Genomic DNA, 20,208 nt, shown 5'->3' with positions numbered 1-20,208 from the left:
AGCATTGCAGCAATCCCACTATCTACTGAAACATATTTATTTAAATATTTGGTTAGTGTTTAGCATGGCTCATTATGTGCTTTAACAATATTGTATAATGTGCATAATAATTCTAGAATATTGCCTTGGGGCACTGTATACAGTATTAAAATTTGAATGTCCCTTAGGCAAAGAGGAGCATGAGATAGGGCTTTTGCATCTCAGCTTCAAATTGTAAGCTTAGGGATAATTAATGAGGGACTTAGAGGAACATATTGGGAATAAACAAGTAGCCACTTGGCAAATAAAAAAAACCATGTGATATGCCTTAGGTGTTAGGTGTTACCTTCCATGCTATGGCAGAATAATTAAGTAACATTTGTGGAATGTTTGAAAGATTTTGAATTTGAAAGATTTTGGCAAACCTTTTTTGTTCAATACAGAGTAATTTAAGACCAAAGTAAAACAAACAAACAAACAAAAAAATAAATAAGACCTCTATGTTTGCATGTTTTGTGAACTTTTTTTTTTTTATTTTTTTTACTTTGTTTTGTAAATCACATATAATTAGCCTGTGTTGCACATAGTATACACTAAAAGTAAAGTACTTTTTATTTATTGGAGTTTTCCAGATAGTTTTATTTTAAAGAGTTGACAAAGGGAAAATTTTCTCTAAAAAGACATATTACATTGTCTGAAAATAAATACCATAACTAAATTTGTTTCTACCATTGACCAAAAAGAACAACAACAACAACAAAAAGAAATATATAAAAATAAATCAAATACTGACATAACTGCTGATTTTGTCTATTCTTCTTTCTGAGATATATTCCTACAGAGGTATTTGTGAGACCTTATAGGCAACAAGACATGGAGGTGCTTGGTTGATGGAGGTATTGTAAGAGCAGTCATAAAACAAAAAGATATAAGAAAATAAAATCATAGACTTAATAAGGTCAGAACTGGTTACTGCTTATGTAGCATTATTTTATAGACTTCAAAAATAATGACTCTAGGGTGGATAAAATAAATAATTATTAACATAAAATGATATTTTATGCTATCTTTTGTTCCTGCTCTGACTTTTCTAAATAGCAATTCCATAATCCAAGAGGAAGAATCATAGGAAGACTACATAGGAAGACTATCCATATGCACAGATAAGTCCAATATTAAAAAATAAATACATTAATTAAAAAATACATTAATTAGAAAAACAACGACGACAACCAACCAAACAAAAAATAACTCCTGCTTTCAAATTGGTAAAAAAGGAGAAATGTAGAAATCTTGTAGCTTGTAAAGGTGAAAGGTATACTCTTCTCCCCTCACCACACTGATGAAATACAGGAGTAAAGATTCCAAAATTATGCCCAGTAGTATTAGAATTATGGTCTCACTTAACATACGTAGAAGATTAAACCATCTCTCCTGAATAGGAGATGAGTTTTCATAACTATAAAGATCTTAAGAAAATGTAGTTTAGTTCACAGGTACTACATCATGCTTATTAGTGTTCCACTAATCTTATATTCCTGCTGATTGATTATTAAAGATTTGATATCTCAACTTGTGCATCTGCTATCTTTTATTCTTCTGTGTGCATTATTCATGAAAATATTCCAAACACAACATGAAAATGTTATTTTTATATAAATGGAATTCTGTCTTGGGAATGTTAAATTCTTCCAAACAGTGTTGTGTTCTCTAGACATTTATGATAAAACCTTTTGTGTGTGTTATATATTCTCTACGGAAACACATAAAAATCTAAGTCTGGGGGAGTCAGAAAAAAGATTTAGATGAGAATGAAGTAGTCTTTGTAACTTTGTAACCATCATTTTTTAATCTATAATTATGGTTATTCAGCTAAAATTATGGGAAAATATTGTTTTCCTTGGTTCCAACTGACATCTAGAGATTATTTCTTTTTAGGTTTTCTGAATTCAGCATTGTTTACAGCTATACCAGTTAGATATTATATCAGTATTACTGTTGTTATCCATATGTTCATGGCCAGTGTGCCTGGACAATAAACATAAATGAAGGTCTTTTAGCCAAATAAGTAATTATATAATTCTGCAAAATCAAGTGCTTGACACTCTTTCACAAAGCAAGCACAACTCTGACTTGAAAAAAATTTACTTATATGCTAGCTTGAGAAACTCTCTCTCAGCTGCTTCTGAATATTATATATACACACATAACACATATATGCATATATATGTGTATGTAAGTATATATATATGTGGATATATATATACAAATATTATTATGTAAGTATATATATTATATACTGGAAAAGATCTACTGTTTAATTACATATTTTTAATATATAATATATATTAAGATATTACAAAGAAAAGAGATAAGGAGTCACAGATAAAAAAGTGTAAAAGACCTACATAAAAAATCTGAAATTCTTAAATTTCATCTCTGCTTGTCCTAGCTTTTTTTTTTTTTTCCTTCTTCTTCTTCATATTTGTTAAAAACATAAAGAAAAAATAATTAAATTCAAATAGACTAGATTCATTTAAATTACATTTTTGTGGTTTTGTTGTTGTTGTTTGTTTGTTTTCATATGCAACAGAGCTAGTTGGGAAAATAATATAAATTTCAAATAATGCAAAAATATAGTATAAAAATGTAAACAAAATGAAGATGCAAGTGTAAATTAAAATATAAAGTGGTTAATTAAGTTACTTGTTCAGAAGAAAAAAAAAAAAAGGATTATCTTATAAACTGTTCGTTAAAGATGCTTCTGTTGAAAGATTTATTATTTTTATATCCAGAGAATAGGGCGGGTTAACAATAAAATTTTAATGGAAAAGTATCAGCTAATGTAGCAGTTAAATAACTGCACAGATAAAGTAGTTAAGGTTATTAGAATGAGGAGGTGTGATTTTTGTTGTCTGTTTGCTGGTTCGTTGGTTGTTTTCAAACCCAGTTTCTAAGATTGCCAGCTGCTAACCACTGGTGTAAAAATATAAATTATTTTCAATTCTTTTCAATATGTAGAGTACAACTGATTCTGGATATTGTGGGTAGAAATCTGTAGGGATGTCAGAAATATAAAAGCTCTGTGGGTATATAACTAATTTTATAGAAGTACTCTGTCAGACTCCTTATTTTATTGACCTGGTAACCAAAGTGACTGTGTTGTAAGTTTTTCAAAAAATCTTGATCTCTACATTGCATTTCATCTAAAAGTGTTACTTGATCTCAACAATAAGACACTGATTTAATTTATACTCTCTCAATCATAAAGATGGGAGAATCAAACAATTCAGAATAAATATTGTATAAGAAATCCACAATTTGTCTTCATGAAAACTCTTTAAAACAGAAGATTGGAGGATCCTTCTCATTTAAGGTTGCACTTTTTTTCATTTGCATATATATATATACATAATGGGTGCTAGGTGATGTTAGTAGCTCTCTCATAAAATGCAGATCAGCGCTTTGAAAAAGGCTGTTGAGATATATTCACTGTCACTAACAAGTATTTTCAAAATAAAGCAAGGCTGTCTCAAAACCAACCTGTTCATTAATGTCTTTATATTCTTACTAAAGCAAGTTCTCTCTTACACTTACAATTTTTTAATGACTATTACTGGCCACAGAAAGCCATATAATCTCTTTCCATTTAAGGTCTATAAAACATAGTAAGTGGAGACACTACTACTCACTGGTGTTATATCTGGTATGTTGTCTCACTAACAGTGTGATGAAATCAATAGCATCTTACATGCACAGTGCTGTATCAGTTGCATACCAAGTAGAAACAAATACTATTGTTGAACCTTAGGGTCTCTGTTTGGATTCATCTCATCTCAGTCAACTGAGAATCACTACTGTTACCAACTAGAGTTAAATAGCTCCCCTAGAGGGGTAAAGTGGTGCATTTTATTGGCATACCTGACCCCACAATAATAAATGCCTATTTCATTTAATTAATCGGTCTGTTTAATTACTTTCAATGCTATTAATTGTTTTATTTCTTAAGCCAGACAGACCAACTGTAGTGGTTTTACTTGGCAAGGTTTTGGTAGCAGGGGGCCATAGGGGTGGTTTCTGTGAGAAGGATCTAGAAGCTGCCCCATGTTTGGTAAAGGCCCCACTGTTTTCCGGAGCCGAGCCAATAAGCGATGTTGTTTTGCACCTCTGTGAGAGCATATTTAAGACACGGAAAAAACCGCTGCGCCACACAGCAGCTGGGAGAGTGAAGGGACTGAGGAACGGCCTTGCAGGCGCCAAGGTCAGTGAAGAAGGAGGAGGAGAGGTGCTCCAGGCACTGGAGCAGAAGTCCCCTGCAGCCTGTGGTGAGGACCATGGTGAAGCAGGCTGTCCCCCTGCAGCCCATGGAGTACCACGGTGGAGCAGGGTTCCATGCTGCAGCCCGTGGAGGAGACCACAGTGGAGCAGGTGGACCTGCACTGATGGAGATTGTGGCTTGTGGAAGACCCCTGCCAGAGCAGATTCTGAGCCAGACCTGTAGCATATGGAGAGGAGACCACACAGGAGCTGCTGCCCGTGGGGGACCCAGGTTGAAGCAGTTTTCCCCTGAGGGATGGACCTCATGGTATAGACCCATACCTGGAGCAGTTCTTGAAGAACTGCTGCCTGATCAGTTCACCAAGGACTGTATCCTGTGGGATGCACAGGGCACGAGAGTGATGAAAAAGAAGCGGCAGAGAAGAAGTGCTACAGACTGACCATAACCCCAGTTCCCCCATTCCCCAGCACCCTTCAGGGGGAGGAGGTGGAAGACAGGGGGAAGGTGCTTTTGGTTTCTTTCCTTTGTTTCTCACTTCTCTACCTTGTTAGTAATAAGCAATAAATCTTACTATCTTATAATTTCTTATGCTGAGTCTGTTTTTCCCGTCATGATAATTACTGCATGATCTCCCTGTCCTTATCTAAACTCTTGAGCCCTTTTCATTGTATTTTCTCCCTGTTCCTCTTTGAGGAGGGGGAATGAGAGAGCGATTGTGGTGGAGCTCGGCTGCCCACCCAAGTAAAACCACCGCACATGGATAACATGTCTTTGATTTACCATTAAAAAAGGGAAGTTCCAGTATTTAATTCTGCAGTAATATACTCCAAAGTCTACCAAGTCTGCTGCCAATTATATCACATTTTGAGAAAAAATAAAATAAAATAAATAAAATAAAATAAAATAAAATAAAATAAAATAAAATAAAATAAAATAAAATAAAATAAAATAAATAAAATAAAATAAAATAAAATAAAATAAAATAAAATAAAATAAAATAAAATAAAATAAAATAAAATGCACAGTTGTATTCTAGTACAACTAGACAACCAGGAGAAAAGAAAGGAAAACATATTTGGATTGAGAAAATAACATTTCCTACATAGAATCATAGAAACACAAGGTTGGAAAGGACCTGCAAGATCATCTAGTCCACTACTACCCACTAAGCTACTAAATCATATCTTGTAGCACCTTGTCCAGGCACTTGTTGAACACCATGAGAGATGATGACTCCACTACCTCCCAGGGCAGATTGTTCCAATGCCTGACCACTCTTTGTGAGAAAAAAATTTTCTCCTGATATCTAATCTAAACCTCTCAGGCGCAACTTGTGGCTATTTCCTTGAGTCCTATCATTAGGTATCTGAGAGAAGAGGCTGAACCCCTCCTCATCACAACCTCCCTTCAGGAAGTACAAGAAGTACTTCAGGAAGTTCAAGAGTACAGTTGGTCTCCCCTGAGCCTCCTCTTCTCCAAACTGAACAATTCCAGCTCCCTCAGCTGCTCCTCATAAGACTTGAGTTCCAGACCCCTCATCAGTTTTGTTGCCCTTCTCTGGATATGCTTTAGGGCCATGATGTCCTTCTTGTAGTGAGGGGCCCAAAGCTGAACACAATTCTCAAGGTGCGGCCGCACCAGATCAGAGTACTGGGGGATGATCACCCTGATCCTGCTGGATACACTATTTTTAATACAGGCCAGGATGCCATTGGCCTTCTTGGCCACCTGGACACACTGTAAGCTCAAGTTCAGACAAGCAATGATCAACACTCCCAAGTCCCTTTCCTTTTCTAGCCACTCTGCCCCAAGCCTATGGTGTTGCATGGGGTTATTGTGGCCAAAATGCAGGACCTGGCATTTGGCTTTATTAAACCGCATCCTATTCACCTCAGCCCAGAAGTCCAGCCTATCTAGATCCCTTGAAATGGCCACCTTACCCTCAGGCAGATCAACACCACCTCCCAACTTAGTGTTGTCTCCAGACTTACTGAGGGTACTCTCATTCCCCTCATCCAGGTCATCAGTAAAGATACTAAACAAGATAGGCCCCAGTACCAACCCCTGTGGGACACTACTTGTGACAGGACGCCAGCTGGACTTAACTCCATTAACCACAACCCTCTGGGCATGGCCCTCAAGCCAGTTCTTTACCCAGAGAAGAGTATACCTGTCCAGGCCATGGGCAGCCAGTTCCCCAGTAGATTACTGTGGGAGACCATGTCACAGGCTTTGCTGAAGTCTAAGTAGACTACATCAACAACCCTTCCCTCATCTACCAGTATGGTCACATGATCATAGAAGCAGATGAGATTGGACAAGCACGAACTGCCTTTTGTGAGCCCATGCTGGCTGGGCCTGATCCCCTGGATGCCACACAAGTGCCATGTGAGCTCACCCAAGATGACTTGCTCCACAACTTTCCCTGGAACTCAGGTTATGCTGACAGGCCTGTAGTCCTCTGGGTCCTCCTTACAGCTCTTCTTGTAGATGGGAGTCATATCAGCAAGCCTCCATTCCTCTGAGACATCTCCAGATAAGCAGAAATGCTGATACATGGTGGAAAGCAGCTTGGCAATTACCACTGCCAGCTTCCTCAGCACCCTCAGGTGGAGCCTATCTGGTCCCATGGACTTGTGACATTCCAGATGGAGGAGAAGGTCTCTAACTGTCTCTTCCTGGACCACAGGGGAGGATTCTTTACCTGAATCATAGGGGACATCCAGGTTAGGGAGTAAAGTACCCTGAGGATAACTGATCCAACTACTAAAGACAGATGTAAAGAAGGCATTGAGAATCTCAGCGTTTTTCTTATCCTCAGTGATCACATTTCCTGCTGCATCAAGTAAAGGATGGAAATTTTCCTTCGTTCTTCTCTTTCTGGTAATATATTTGTAAAATGATTTTTGTTCTCTTTTACTGCAGTAGCCAATCTGAGTTCAAGACATTATTTTATGGGCTGTAAATCCTCATATTTAATATTAATTAGTAATTTTTCAGATATAAACGCTACACATAAAAAGGTGTGTTATGTATAAATATTTTCAAACAGTTTTAAGATAACCATTTAAATAAATTTACAAGAAGCAGAAACATTTCATTACAATCTCTTTAACATTTATCATTCATTTTAAACTACAGTAGAATATGTAGTGTTTACATTTCAATTAGAATTTCTGATTATTTTTTTTCCTTGCAATTTATCTACGTTCAGAAATAATTATTTTGTTGATTTGGTCAAGCACAGAATCTCTTTCATAAGACTTGAAATGATTTGCTTTCTATTATTTAAAAATTTCAGCAAAATGAAGCAAGTAATCAAGGGAAGAAAATCCTTACTAATATTCAGTCTTATTTTACTGAGGAATTGACAGTTACCTATGGATTAATAGCATGAAAGACCTCAGTGAATGATGAAGTGCCTATTTGAGAAATCTGCTGGCAAATTTCTACTTGTACCCTTCTACATATAGAACTAGGGAGGACATAGCAAATATTAATATCAAACCACTTAGTATCACAGCAAAGCACTTATAGAAAGGAAGATTCAAACTAAGAGGTGTTTTAACTGTACAACTAATTTGCATGAATATTACTTCCAGACTAGAACAGCACTGAGGGAAAGGAGAAAGATACTTCGTAGAATTAGTCTTCCTAGTTATACACTAAAATCAGCGTCTAGTCTTGTTGCATTATACTTCACTGTTTTTGCTAATATAATTTTATTTCATGTCCCCCAAATTCCCCCCTTTTTTTTTTTTTTTTTTTTTTTTTTTTTTTTTTCAGAATGTGCTACAGGATTCTCTATTCTTTTTAGAGTAATGATAATTGCTGTAAATGTTCTCATCTCCACTAAGTACCAAATTATGTCTGCTCTACTGCTGAACTGGAGTGGAAGCCAGTCTAAGAGAACTTTTTAATACATCATGGTGCTATGAACCTTTCCACAAGGGGTTGCTTAAAGGTAGATACAGAATGGAGATTTAAAAATTTTTAAATTTTCTGCAAACTCAAAGGACATATTTGTTAACCTCTGTGGCTCTGAAACATCATATTGTAATTCTAATTGCAATCCTCCACTCCTTTGTCTCCCTATCTTCCATACTTTAGTCATTACCTCTAGAATAACTCAACTTGATTAAATTTGCATTTGGATGTCAAGAGAGTTTATTCAAAGGATTGGCTACAAAAACTTGTTTGATAGGATAGAGACAATTTTTTTTGTCTGTAGAATGTTTGAGTTGGAAGGTACCTTAAAGACCAACTAGATCCAATTCCCCTGCCATGGGCAGGAACATCTTCCACTAAATCATGTTGCTCAAAGCCTGGTCCAACCTGTCCATGAATATTACCATGGATGGGGCATCCACAATATTTCTGGGCAACCAGTCCCACTGCCTCACAGCCCTCAGAGTAAATAATTTCTTCCTAATGTGTAATCTAAATCTACACTCTTTTAGTTTGAAATCAATAAACTCTATCATATTTCTACAATGCCTGATAAAGAGTCTCTCTTCTGCTTTCTTGTAGACTCCCTTTAGGTACTGAAAGGCCACTCTAAAGTCTCTCCAGAGCCTTCTCTTCTCTAGGCTGAACAACACCAGCTCTCTTAGACATTCTTCATAGGATAGGTATTCTAGCCCTCTGATCATTCTTGTGGCCCTACTCTGGACTGACTTCAACAGGTCCATGTCCTTCTCATATTCAATGCCCTAGAGCTGAATGCAGTACTCCACTCATAAGAGTGGAATACAGAGGGAGAACTACCTCCCTCATCCTGCTGGTCATGTTTTCTTTGATGCAGCCCAGGGTATGGTTGGCTTTCTGGGCTGCCAGCACACATTGCTTGTACATGTTCATTTGTTTTTTGTTTGTTTACCAATATCTGCAAGTCCTTCTCTTCAGGTCTACTCTCAATCAATTTGTTGCCCAGACTGTATTCGTTCTTGGGATTACCCTGACCCAAGTGCAGGACCTTGGACTTGTGTTTATTGAGCTACATGAAGTTTTCCTTGTTCCACCTATCAAGACTGTCCATGTCCCTCTAGATGGCATCCCTGCCCTCCAGCATTTCAACCAGGCCACTTAGCTTTGTGTTATTGGCAAACTTGCTGAAGGTGCATTTAATCCCACTGTCCACATCAACAACTATGATTTTAAATAACACTAATCCTAATACTGATCCCTGAAGGACACCGTGTGTCATGGTTTCTAACTGGTTATTGAGCCATTGCCTGCAATGTTTTGAATACAGATGTCCAGACAATTCCATATCTGCCGTATTCATCTGTTAAATCCATGCCTCTCATATTTAGAGATGCAGATCTTGTGCAAGACAGTGCCAAATGTTTTGCACAAGTCCAGATAAATGTCATCAGTTATTCTTCCTTTATCCACCAATGGAGTAACCCCATTTAAGAAGACCATCAAATTCATCAGGTAAGATTTGCCCTTAGTGAAGCCAGCCTGGTTGTCATTAATCACCTCCTTATATTCCATGTGCCTTAGTATAGCTTCCAGGAGACTCTATTCCATGATTTTACCATGAACTGAGATGAAATCACTGGCATGTTTTCCTTTTTTTCCCCTTTTCACAAATGGGAGTTATGTTTTCCTTTTCCATCCACTGGGAATTTCACTTGGCTGCTATGACTTCTCAGATGGAATGCAGCTTAGCAGCTTCATCCACCAATGCCCTCAGGTCCTCAGCTGCATTTCATCAAGTCCCATGGATGCAACAGGCATGACTGTTTGGGTTTTGACTAAGGAGAGAGCTCAGGTAATGGTCAAGACCCAGAAAAGTACAATCATACAAAGTTTCTGGCCAACAACTTGTATTAGAACCAGTGCCACCAAAAATATGTGAAAGGTATTAGTAATTTCTTACTGAGAGCCACTGAAGCACCCATTTACCATCTGGACAATCAATCTCTCAAGAGATTTTGCTGCTTTCTGGAGTCCTGCATTCATTCACAAATAAGCTATTAAGCCTGGTAAAACCAGAGGCCTACAACCCATTCCTGCTCCTTCACGTAAGCGATAAATGAGGCAACAGTGAGGAGACTCCAACATTTAAAAAGGAGCATCCCTCAGAAAGATGTTAAAGGGATTGGGAATGATGGTAATGTTTTTCTCTATCTTCCCAGTTGGAGATATGGAAACAAGAAGAAGGAAGCGAGTGGATTAAGAAAATGATTGGCCTCATGACTGGTACCACACTAAGAGCTTGAGTTTCTACAATCTCAGACACACCTTCAAGAGACTGGATATGTTGACACCAGATGGGGCACACTGGACCAGGTGGGGCAATAGTGTTCTGGTCAGCAAGCTGTCAGGGCTTAGCAGAGCTTTAAACAAGATTCAGTAGGGTATGGGTATGCCATTCTGAGTGTCACAGAAGAACCAGGGAACACTGACACTTTAGAAAGCAGCAGGGAAATACCTGTGAATCATCCAAAAGTAATCAGAGAGGACTCCTCTAAAAACGTGATGTGGCTGATAGCCCAGCTAAAGCACCACTGCACTATAGTACAAAGCATGGGAAATGAGCAGGAGGAATTGGAAACAACAGAACAAATGGAAAATCATAACCTAATTGCTATCATGGAAACATGGTGTGATGAATCACACAACTGGAAAACTGCAATCAAGGGCTACAAGCTTTTCAGAAGAGTTAGAAAGGGAAGTGGAAAAGGAAGTACTGTCTTCTGTGTTAAGAAGTTGATAGATTGCAAAGAGTTTCCTCTGAGAAACAGCCATGGATATGTTGAGAGATTGTGGATAAAAATTAAGGACCAGACCAATAAAGGACATCTTGTTGTTTGGGTCTACAACAGGCTGCCAGAGCAAGGAGAACATGTTGATGAGAGTTTCTTGCATCAGCTTCAAGAAACTCACGCTCTTGTCCTAATGGGGGATTTCAATCACGTGGATGTCTGCTGGGAAAACATATCAGGCAGTAAATAATCCAAGAGACTCCTGGAGTGTGTGGAAGATAACTTCCACAGGTATTAAATGAATCAATCAGAGGAGAAGCATTGCGGGACCTGATACTCACCGATGTAGATGAACTTGTTGAAGAGGTTAAGACTGGAAGCAGTCTGGGCTGCAGCAACCATGCCCTGGTTTAGTTTGTTATCTCAAGAAATATAGGCCTGGAAAAGGGCAAAGTCAAGACCCATAACTTCAGTAGGACAAATTCTAGCTCTTTAAAGACAGACATGAAGAAGGCTGGAGTATCTCTCCTATGAGGAAAGGTTGAGAGAGCTGAGGATGTTCAGCCAGGAGAATAGAAGTCTCCAGTATGACCTTATTGAGGTCTTTCAGTTCTTAAAGGGGTCTCATAAAAAGATGGAAAATGAATTTTAAAAGGTGATAGGACAAGGGGTGATGGGTTTATACTAAAAGAGCAGCTATTTAGATTAGATGTTAGGAGGGAATTCTTTACTGTGAAGGTGGTGAGGCACTGGAACAGGTTGACCAGAGACGCTCTGGATGCTTCACCCCTAAATGTGTTCAAGGTCAAGTTGGACAGGGCCCTAGGCAACCTGGTCTAGTGGATGGCATCCCTGCCCATGGCAGGGACATTAGAACTAAATGATCCTTAATGTCCCTTCCAATTCAAGCCATTCATTCTAAGACTTCTGCATGTTAAGGTTCATTAAATGGTCTTGAAACTAACCTTCACAGAATCATAGAATCTTCTCCTACAGTGGGCAGTTCTACATCCTCACGGTCCCTGCCTTTGCTTCCTGTGGCTTGGACAATGTGACTTAGTGAAGACGGAGCCAAAAGCATCATTGGGTACCCCATACTTCTCCACATCCCAGGTAACCATCTCTCCCATTTCTTTCCAGAGTGTGCCCACATTCTCCCCAGTCTTCCTTTGATCACTGATGTACTTGTATTGTCATTGACTTTCTTGTTGTCATTGACATCTGTGACCAGATTCAATTCTATCACAGCTTTAGCTTTCCTAACTTGATCCCTAGCTGCTCAGACGATGTTTCTGTATTCCTTCCAGGTTACCCATTATAAGTTCACTGGTTATTTCTGTTCATCAGTATGAGAGTTACTCAATAAAATACTGAAATCTAGCTACAAAAGACTGTGTCAGGGAAAAAAATAAAAATCACTGTGCCTATTATGACTGCAGGGCACTGGAACTTAGCAACATCTGGAAGCTGGTGGACTCTCTTCAGAGTGCTGCTACAATGGTGAAAAACTTATGCTATAAAAAGCCAGAGTACAACTTCTGTACAAAACATGGTCACTGTTTTCTAAAATCAGAGGTCAAGCCATAAGGAACCTATTGGTCATCAGATGCACAGCATAAATCTCTTTAATGTGAACAGAAGTTACAGCCACCCTCGTATCTGCTCAGTCATTCAAGCACTCATATTGAGAAGCCAATTACAGAAACCAGTCTTCCAAACCCTCCTTATAGACCTTCCTTGTTCACACAAATCCATATAAAAAAAAAAAAAAAAAAAAAAAACACAAAAAAACAATGGCTTATGGGTAAAAACAAACAAACAAACAAAAACATCCACTGCATTTATACAAATTGCTTCTTTCTTTTTGTTCTAAACAGATACTGGAAAAGCAGAAAAACATGTTCTTACAGGTACGGGATTTCTTTTATAATCATCTTCTGGACATATACATAATATTTAAGATACTGGGAGATGAGGAGATCTTTAAAATCTGTTTAAATATGGACTACTACTATAATTGATAGTACAATCAATACAGTACAATCAGTACTGTATATTTTTATGTATATATATATATAATAGTATAGTTTGAGGTCCAGTCTTGAAATCTAAACCTATACTTGCTACCACAGTGGAACAATGACTAATATAGTTCAGTTCCTTTTATTGATAAAATGAAAGATAAACTACCATATATGTTTCTCATTTTTGTGAGGCACAGAAATGTTAATGAAATTTCAGTTACATTTGAGTTTAAAATCATGCAAAATTAAAATAGATTTAATTGTCTTCATCAGACTGTTCATCCCAGTTCAATAACAAATGTGTTTTTTGTCTTGTGCTTCTCCTGTATTTGCCAATTTCTATCATTATTTTGTCTGCTGTTTGTGGCTGTATAAAATAATAAACACAACACTTTAAAACTAAATACTTTGTTGTAAGAGTTCTCTAAAAATATTAATCCTGCAATTTCAACTCCCTAAACAGTATTTGATTCTGAAAGTCCACATTGTTCATTTGTTTTGAAAAACAGAACTGAACTATTCACTAATAGTCACTGTTTCAAAGAGTAATGCCAACTAAAGTAACCCTAAAATTATAGGAAATCTGGAAGATTGAGGGAAAGGTGGTGAATGTTGATTTTCTAATATAAATCATAGAATCATAGAATGGTTTGAATTGGAAGGAACATCTAATTCCAACCTCCTTGCCATGAGCAACGTCCTTGCCATCTTCTAATAGATCAGGTTGTACAAAGCCCCATCCAAACTGGCCTTGAACACTTCCAGGGATGGGGCATACATAGCTTCTGTGGGCAACCCCTTACAGTATGCTACCACCCTCTGAGTGAAAATAAACAAAGTAAAAAAGCATGCATTTCAGCAATTACAAAATAAAATAATTAAAAAATCTATTAATTAAAACAACAACAACAAAACCAAAAACTGCATACAGACTAGAATACCAAAATCAAAATCCTTTTTGTGGCAAAATAAGTTTGGTTAAGCTACATGTTTCTGTTAGATAAGTGCTTACTTTTTTTGTTTGTTTGTTTTTGTTTTTTTCATGTATGTGAAATTTTAAAATGTCATTACAGCAAGCTGAATCGCAAGCCTTCTTTACCTTATTTTTTAAACTAACATTACTGTTTTACTGTTTGGTTTACATTCTGCTTTTAGGAATATGGTCTGCTTTTTGTCTTATCTAAAAAAATAAAATAAAATGACAGTATGGTAGGAAAAGTGTCAGACTGTTCAATACAAAATATGTGTTATCCCTAAGGAAAGATACTACTAAAACTGGTCAAAAGCTGCCCATATTTGTGTATGCATACATACATATATGTATGTATATATGTATTTATGAACTTACAAACTTGTACTTACAAACTTACATGACAGGAACAATTGATATTATTATTAACTCATATATTCAGACTTCCGTAAAGACAGTTCCGTAAAGACAGCCTGTAGTGGAAAATAAATAAATAAATAAGTGTGTATATATATATATATATATACATATATATATATATATAATATATATAATATATATATATATTTATATATATATAAACAAACAAACAAACAAAAAAAACATTCTTGTGAAGTATTCTTTGCCATCCTGTTCTTTATATAAAACATTTTTTTGTGACCAGGAATTTTCAAAACTGCTAGGAAATCTAGTTATTTCTGATATTCTTCTATATTTAAACCCCCAATTTACCAGAAGATTAATGCTGCATGTCCCAGGAATGAGACTGAATTTGATACTCTGACTTTTCCTTTAGATCCAGAATTAACGGTGGCTGTTATACAGGTACAGTGATTTCTGTAGTCTGAGGCTACCCTTTCAGGAGTTCAGAAAGGAATTATTTTTAAGGGATGTAAAATGTTCCCTGAAGTAGCTCTGTGGTGAGCACAGACTGCTTGTAGTGAGCCTGATGAACCCTGCGGTGTCAGGCTTCTGCTTCTTCTTACTTAATCATGTGAAGTCTATCTTAACACATATTTTCCCAACACACTGTTGTTTCAGTCTGGGCCTAAAGGACTGCAATTACAGTAAAACAAAAGAAACGAGCAAACAAACAAACACAATAACAACAAAACACCAAACCAAACCAAACCAACCAACCAACCAATCAAAACAAAACAAACAACAACAACAACAACAGAGTTAAACAGTTAATTAATTTGGACTTTTTTTATTTGGAAGTTTTCCATGGATAATCAAATATCTATGGTTAAATGATATGGTACCTATAGTTAAATATATGGTTAAATATCTAATTTCAAGGTTACTTACCAAATACATCAATTTGTAATTCCTAAATATAAATAAAATATAAATACCTCAGTTGTTGAAAACAAAGGTGCAAGAGCCCTCAAAAGATGTTATGTAAGTTACAAACCTAAATTAGGGTTAACTAACCTCTCTCTATATAATTCTATAATCATAATTTCAACATGAATGCTTGTTGCCAATCTAAAATTCTCCAGTCTTCTCTCTGAAAATATTTGGCCATGTATACCTTGTATACCTAAACATGTATACCATGTATACCATATATACCTAAAAAAGGCATATTTTGTGCATCTGTTATTGCCAGCAACTCGCTTGCTAGAACAGGCACAGAAAATAAACACAAGAGGAGCAGGACTCCATCTTGAGCAAATGTAACATTTTATTCTTGTGAATGTTCATAGCAGAACTATAAGGTATTTTACAAATTCTAATTGATTTTATTTTGATAGTTCAATTTTATTTTTTTTTTCTTGTTGCTGGTTGAGACTAGAAAACAAAAGAATATCATGCAAATGGCAAAAGCAAAGACATAAAAAGAAACAAAACCATTTCAACCTTTAAATACTTATTTTTGTACATGGGCTGTGCAAACACTCAAAATATCAGAAATTTGAGTTCCTTTAGAGGAACAGAGGAAACAGAACAACAAAAAAATAGAAGAGGCTGTGATAAAGATAGTTTGCATGCAATGACATTTTCAGAAAACATATGCATTATCTTTTATTATTTTTTGTTTTCCTACTATGAGAACTGTTAGTATGAGAACATAAAATTCTGCATGAAAATATATTTTAATTTAGATAACATAATAGCTGTACTTAGCATTGCTCATGATTTCCAGAAATAAAAAATCTTACTACATAGAGAGAATAAATAAATACATAAATGAATAAATAAATAAATAAATAAAATCTCACCTTGATTGAGAGATTGCCTTACATGATATGTGATATTAAAGAAGTATAAGTAAAAAAAGTATTGAACTGAACACTGCAGTTCAGTTCAATGAATAGTCTGAACAGTACGTAACAGTTCCATCACTAAAAAAGTGCCAGATTAAAAAAGTGAATAATTAAATAAGACCAGTTCCTTAAATAAAAAAAGTTCCTTAAATAAAAAAAAAAAAAACAACACTGCTTCCAAGAGGGTCCCAGCATGGTGGGGAGAAGTGGAAGCTGGGCCACTCAGCACCCATCTGGGCAGCCATGTCCAGGGGCTACCACCAACACCCCTGAGGAGCAACGGGCAAAGAGATGGGAAAAAATAGATTAAATACTTGCTGTCAAATTTAGAATTATAGGATCCTTAAGGTTGGAAAAGACTTCAAAGATCATCTGGTCCAACCATCCCCCTACCATCCCAATGTCACTCACTAAACCATATCTCTAAGCACCAGGTCCAACCTTTCCTTAAATACTCCCAGGGTCAGTGACTCTCCACCACCTCTTGGGGCAACCTGCCAGACTACTCTTTCTGAGTTGAAATGTCTCCTAATTTCCAACCTGAAACTCCCCTGGCACAACTTGAGACCATTCCCTCTAGTCTTATTGATAGATATCTGCAAGAAGATGTTGACCCCCAGCTCCCCACCACCTCCTTTCAGTAGCTGTAGCGGCATTGCATCAGAAATGAACCAATTTGCTCCATTCCATCCCTGCACTAATTACCCCCAGCCCCTCAACCCCACTGACAATGCAGACCCAGGCACCAGAGGAGAGGCTGCAGTAGGGCTTCATGTGCTCATGTGCAGCCTTGGCCCAGCTATTACAATTTTTCTGCTCTCGGTGCCACAGCCGGTCTGACACAACATCCTGCCCTGCACAGCCTGGCCTGATAGGCTGCTTTGTTGGAACCAATTTCATAGATGCAGAATTCCAGAAGGAGGTCAGGTAGCTAGATACCATCTTCAAATTGAGCACTGAGAGTTATGGAACCCAACATTTTTTTAATATATTATGATATTATTTCAGTTTTTACCTGTGAAGCACTCTGTTAATTCTCTGAAACACTTACTAAACTAAATGATTTGAGAAAATTAAATAAATAAGTTCTTAATTAAAGATATATTGCTAAAGACAATTCCTTTAACTGCTTTTTGTAAAAGTGACTTGTTAACCAACCATAGCAGAATCATTAAATATAACAATACAGTCTTTTGAAAAATGTTTCTATATTTCAGATATCATATAGGATTTAATTCCTATCAGGCATACTATTCTAAAGTCAACAGCAAATTGAATCACGACACAAATTGTTTAGAATAAATCAATTTTCGATAGATTTTCCTCTTCTTGAGTATAAATTGTAAGTTTTGCATCACTGCAACAAGATTAGAATGTGTCCCACTGGAACTCATTGGTGATCCTTTTCTTGCAGAAATTTACATTTTCTTGTAATGTAATACAAATGATGAAATAAAACACTTCATGAGATCAGCATATTAAAACAACAAATCATTCACTGTGTATTAAAATAAAATCTGCAAAAGAACGGAAAATGCCAATAACTACTAGAATATCTAAACATTTGTTCCTATTCTTAAGTCATTTATTTTTAAGTAATTAAAAACACATTAGAAGACTTATTTACTTATTAAGTGTACAGAACAGTGTTGAAACACCAACCATTACACCATCCTTGTGTATTGACAGACACCAACTGGTCCTGAGCAAACATTTTGTGTTCAGTTTGTCTGTTAAGTCCATCCATGTGTATTGGGATGTTGTATATGGAGGTTGCCTCTTTCAGGATGCTTCTACATAGGAAGGAAAAATAAGTTTGGAATGACAGTGACCTTCAGTAGCAGATTTTTCATAACATTTCCCCATACCAACTTCAAGATAATGAATTCTAAATTATTTTTCCAATAATAATAAAAAATATATAAAAAAATAATATTTAAAAAAATCCAATAATAATAATAATAATAAACCATAAGTAAATCTAGCCAAAATTAATTTGATGTAGCTATCATGGCTATAATATATATTGTGTTTTCTTTTATGATGTCATCAAGTTACTTTTGGCTCTTTTTGGTGCCACTAGAGTTAGATATTATGAAAGTTAGATAGTTAACTCAATAAGAAGGGAGAATTTCTGTTCTTCACCTATTGTATACACTAATACATTATATGGATAATCGAGATCACATGCTAAAGATAATCAATGTGAACTACCCAGTGTAGTTCTTTCATCAGAACTTCTGTCATGTAACTCTCTCAAATAAACTGCCCAATGGAGAATACTTCGCTATACTAGCTGGATTTGGTTTTAATTAACATATATATATTGCTGTTCACTGCGAAAATATTCTTTTTGATAGCTTTTTTTTTTTTTTTTTCTTTTTTCCTCCAGAATTAAAAACTTAATATTTTCTATTATGTGTAAAAAAGCTATAGTATATTTCAGATAATTTGATTTTCCATAGCAAAACACAATCACTGAAGGCTTAATCATGGTATTCTAGCTTGCTCTTAAATCTTTTACTCTAAAACAGTTCTTCAGTAAAATTAACAAGAAGTAGTATTTGAATAACACTCTCTGTTACAAAATTATTTTGAATCAATTAATTGTAGCCAGTTTATTTTTCTAAGTGAAGGTGTTTGCTTAACACTAATGCATAATCCTTTCCAATGATCTTGATATTGCACTAGCTACTATTGCACTAGTGTGGATAGCATGCAAACCATTAGTGAAATTAATACAGAACCCTTTCCAACAAAACTAGATGGAATTTTTTCTCTTGTCTAACTTCAGAGTACAGGCTTCAGAGTACAGAGTTCAGAATACAAATATTAATTGTATATATTAATTATATAACATATAATATATTAATTGTATAATACCTTATTATTATTATTGTTATTGTTATTGTTATTGTTATTGTTATTGTTATTGTTATTGTTATTGTTATTATTATTATTATTATTATTATTATTATTATTATTATTATTATTATTATTATTATTTTAATACAATTCAGAACTAGCAGAATAACCTCCACTTTTCAATGAGAATTTTTCTTTTGAACTGTCAATCCTTCTATAGGATTTATTTAACCTTCTAGGAACCACTACAAATGGTTATATATACTTAAAATTCCACTGAGACTTTTTGGCCAGGGCACGACAAGGTGTTACCCACTGTTTCTCAAAAGGAAATAGGAGAAAGAGAAGAAAGCTTTTGACATGTTTGTTGAGGTGCTCTCTGTTCTGCCGTATTTCCACAGGGACAACAGGAAAGAAATCTCTGTTGATATGTGTTATTATTCCAGAATGCATAAAATGGAAAATAGCTAACAGTGTTTTGCTTTTATTAAGAGGTGTATTGACCAGATCAAGACTACAACTGCAAATACAGAAACATCTCAAGAGGAGGAGTATTCTATAATTCAATTCATATTTTGTCTCAGGAGTAGGAGAGGAATACAAATTTTTCTTTTCTCTACATTGAAGAACTGATGCACAATCCCTGCCACTATTAACTATCATATATGCAAATTCAGTATTTCACTTTTTTTTTTTTTTTTTCCCCTCCACACAGTTCACAGATATATTGATCTCACATGGCTAGCCACTGATACCATGAAATATGACCTCAAAAAAATGTCTGCATAATGTGTTTCATATGTAAAGTGGGAAACTGCAGAGTTCCATAAGAAGACTTTGGCATATATTTTAGATATTTGTTCACACAAGTGGTGAATGATTGTATGACTTTAGAATTTCATATTACATGACAGAGCATTCAGTATTCCCAGGTCTGTTTTAGTCTTCCTCGCTGCATCCCTGCAGGCCCTGAAAACACTCCTATACTCCTCCCAAGAGGACAGACCATTTTTCCACATTTCATAGACCTTCCTCTTCCTTTTGGTCTTTTCAATGAACTCCTTGCTCACCCACGCAGGTCTCCTGCCCCTATTCCCTGGTT

The sequence above is a fragment of the Aythya marila genome, assembly GCF_965140915.1.
Source record: "Aythya marila genome assembly, chromosome: Z".
In the NCBI taxonomy this organism is placed as follows: domain Eukaryota; kingdom Metazoa; phylum Chordata; class Aves; order Anseriformes; family Anatidae; genus Aythya; species Aythya marila.
The sequence above is the reverse complement of the archived record's forward strand: the minus strand, read 5'-3'. Positions refer to the sequence as shown.